The sequence below is a fragment of the Bubalus bubalis genome, chromosome 13 (assembly GCF_019923935.1).
Source record: "Bubalus bubalis isolate 160015118507 breed Murrah chromosome 13, NDDB_SH_1, whole genome shotgun sequence".
NCBI classification, from domain to species: domain Eukaryota; kingdom Metazoa; phylum Chordata; class Mammalia; order Artiodactyla; family Bovidae; genus Bubalus; species Bubalus bubalis.
The window spans coordinates 6780261-6783963 of NC_059169.1; the positions used below are offsets into that span (position 1 = coordinate 6780261).

The window sequence follows — 3703 nt, forward strand, 5'->3', positions numbered from 1 at the left end:
TGCGTCCTGAGGCTCCTGCATTGCAGGCAAACTCTTTACCACTGAGACACTACTTTTACTCTATTATGGCATTAATACTATCCCAAATACTTGGACACAGAATCTGTAAAACCATATTATATTGTCCATAGAGTAGAATTCCTGCTCTTTGACAATTTTTTATAAGTAAATTCATTCTCATTTTCTATCATACATGGTAAATATGATTTCAATAACACTAAAGATCTCAGTAAGTAAGACCAAACGTATGCAAAATATACTCTGAAAAATTTTGCCCAGAGCTTCTGTTAAATAACATTGATTTCCTCTGAGAATAAAGTGCTGATTCTTCTGGATAAACTAGGGTAAATTAAGAATGTAGCATTTGAAAATCAAATGAAAAATAATATATTCCATCTGCTTAAGTTTTTAAGTTAACATTTAAAATATAATATTGATTTATACTTTGTTTTTTGATTTATCAACTCAAGAGTAGACCATATCTGCGGTTCTCTTTTAACCTTAAAAAAGGACCTGTATCTAGTTGAAGAATATAGTCACAACTATAAAATCTAAACATTTCCAAGTGCATGTATGTTTTACCATTTGATAAATGACCTTCATAGAAGTAAACAAAGCCATAGAAAAATATTTTGAGGGTGAAAGAGTCTTCTTATGATATGAATTTTGCACACTGATGTATTGAAAATTAATAATCTGGATGAAGAACTACCTTTGAAAACATTGCTTGTATGGCCCTGGAATAATATAAGGAATACAATGTTAGAAAGTTAAGCTGTTTGTGCTTCTCTTCTTTTATTTATGTTTTTTACTGTGATCAGTATAGTCCACATGAGATCTATACTCTTAAATTTTTCAGGGCACAGTGCAGTGCTGTTAACTATGAGCACATAACAGAACTCTAGGATTTATTCATCTTGTATAATCAAAACTTTATAACCATTGAACATTTCCCCATTTTTGTCTCCCTTGGCAACTACCATTCTACACTCTTTCTATAAGTTTGACTGTTTGGGGTCTTCATATAAATGGAGTCATGCAGTAGTTATCTTTTTGTGCCTTGCTCATTTCACTTAGCATAATATCCTCTACTTTCCTTCATGCTGTTGCATATGGCAGGGCTTCCTTTTTAATTTTTTTAACTTGGAGGATGATTGCTTTACAATGTTGTGTTGGTTTTTACTGTGAAAAGTGAAAGTGAAGTCGCTCAGTCGTGTCCGACTCTTTGCGACCCCATGAACTGTAGTCTACAACGCTCCTCCGTCCATGGGAGTTTCCAGGCAAGAGTACTGGAGTGGGTTGCCATTTCCTTCTCCAGAGGATCTTCCCAACCCAGGGATTGAACCTGGGTCTCCCGCATTGTAGGCAGATGCTTTACCATCTGAGCCACCAGGGAAGCTTCTACTGTACCACGATGCAAATCTGCCATAAGCATATAAATATCCTCTCCCGCTACAGCCTCTGACCCCTCTAGGTCATCATGGAACACTAGTCTGGACTCCTTGTGTAAAAGAACAGCTTCCCATCAGCTCTCTATTTCACACATGGTAGTATATATATATCAATTCTACTCTCTCAGTTCATCTCACCCTCTCCTCCCCCGTGTCCACAAGACAGTCCTCTACATTTGTGCCACTTTTTCTGCCCTGCAAATGAGTTCATCAGTACTATTTTTCTAGTTTCCTTATATATATATATGTGTCAATATATGATATTTGTTTTTGTCTCGCTGACTTACCTCACCGTGTATAACAGGATCTGTGTCCATCCACCTCATTTCATCTGACTCAAATGCAGTCCTTTTTAGAGTTGAGTAATATTCCATTGTTTATGTGTACCACAACTTCTTTATCCATTCATCTATCAATGGCCATTTAGATTACTTCTAAGTCCTGTTGATTATAAAGAGAATTTCCTTCTTTTTAAGAGTTGAACTATACTGTTTTCTTTTTCCATTCATAAATCAGTAGACATTGATGTTGATTTCATATCTAGGCTAATATAAAGAACATTGTTATGAATATGGGAGTACAGATCTCATAGAAATACTGATTTAAATTCTTTAGGATATATATACCCAGAATTTTCATTGCTAGATAATATGGCAGTTCTATTTTTAAGGAACCTCCATGATATCTTCCGTAATGACTGCAGTACTTTGCCTTCCTATCAGCAGTGTTCCAGTATTCCAGTTTCTCCACATCTTTGTCAATACCTGTTAACTGTTTTGTTTTTTTTTTTCTATTTTGTTTTGTCTTTTTTTTTTTCTTTAGTTTCCATTCTAAGATGTGGGGCGTAATATCTCTTTGTACAGTTTCCTGTGGCTTAGTGACCTTGAGCATCTTTTCCTATACAGTTTGGCCGTGTATGTGTCTTTGCTGGAGAAATGTCTATTCAAGTACTTTGCTCATTTTTATATTGGGCATTGCTGTTTGCTATTGTGTTGTAGGACTTCCTTATGCTTTGGAAAATGATCCCTTACCATATTTATGGTTTGCAAAAATTTTATATGTTGCATTTTCACTGTGTTGATTGTTTTCTTTGTTGTACAGAAGCTTTGAAGTTTGATGTAATCCCACTTGCATATGTGTTTGTCCTTTGGTGTCATATCCATGAAATAATTGCCAACACTAATGTCATGAAGGTGTTTTGCTGTATTTTCTTCTTTTAGTTTTATAGATTTAGGTCTTATGTTTAAATCTTTCACCTATTTTGAGTTGACTTTTGTATATGCTGCAAGATAAAAATCCAATTTCATTCTATTTCATGTGGCTGTCTGATTTTTCCAGCACCATTTATTGAAGAGACCATACTTTCTCACTCTTTATTCTTAGAACTTCAGCTAAAGATCAATAGATCATATAGGTGTGTTTATTTCTGGACTCTTTACTCTGTTCCATTGGTCTATATGTCAGTTTTTATGTCTGTACCGTATTTTAAAAATTACTGTAGCTTTGTAATTCACTGGAAGTCAGGAATGTGGTGTCTCCAGCTTTGTTCTTTCTTAAGTTTGCTTTGGCTATTTTGAGTCTCAAATTATAGCATGGATTCTTCTCTCTCTGATGGAACAGAATCTGGTGTATATTATTAAACACAAGAATGTGTATTTCATAAATGAAAAAAAGAAACATTAGAAAAGAATTTCTCTTTTTGCATAGAACAGATTTCAAGCACTTCTAATTAGCACTGGCAACACTAAAATTTGTAATCTCTTTATTTACTCTAAGTAGCAAACTGTACCCTCTGCCTTTTGGATTTCTGATATTTGAGATTCATTTTAGATCCAAATATGTTACATATTGAAGAAAAGTATTTTTAAAATATAAGCAATCTTAGAGATCACAACTTTAATTTATCACTTTTTTTAGCAGTGATAATTGGGATTCAATGAGTATATGGAAGTAACTGGGTAGAGTTAGTTATTTTTCCAAATTAAAATCAGCTTTTATTTTTTCTCAAATGTAGTATGCACTGCCTTATGTATGAAAATTGGCTATTACTTAATCCAAAAAAGGTAAACAGTAAAAGCAAAATATCAGATGCATTCCCTAGGGTAATTCTGATGTACATTATTGTTGCCAGACAAACTCACTCAGGAAGTCATTGGTTTCATTGATATTCTAGAGAATTACAGGAGGAATATTCACCCACACTAATGCCAGTTATGTATGTAAATCCTCTGTACAATGATGGGAGAATTACC

At 34.1% G+C, this 3703-nt stretch overlaps 1 non-coding gene across 1 annotated transcript; it reads right to left on the reverse strand.

Moving 5' to 3' along the window:
• Positions 1 to 1324: 1324 nt before the first annotated feature.
• Positions 1325 to 1396, reverse strand: TRNAC-ACA. The gene has a single exon. It is a non-coding gene; the product is annotated as a tRNA-Cys (tRNA).
• Between the last annotated feature and the right edge of the window lie 2307 nt (positions 1397 to 3703).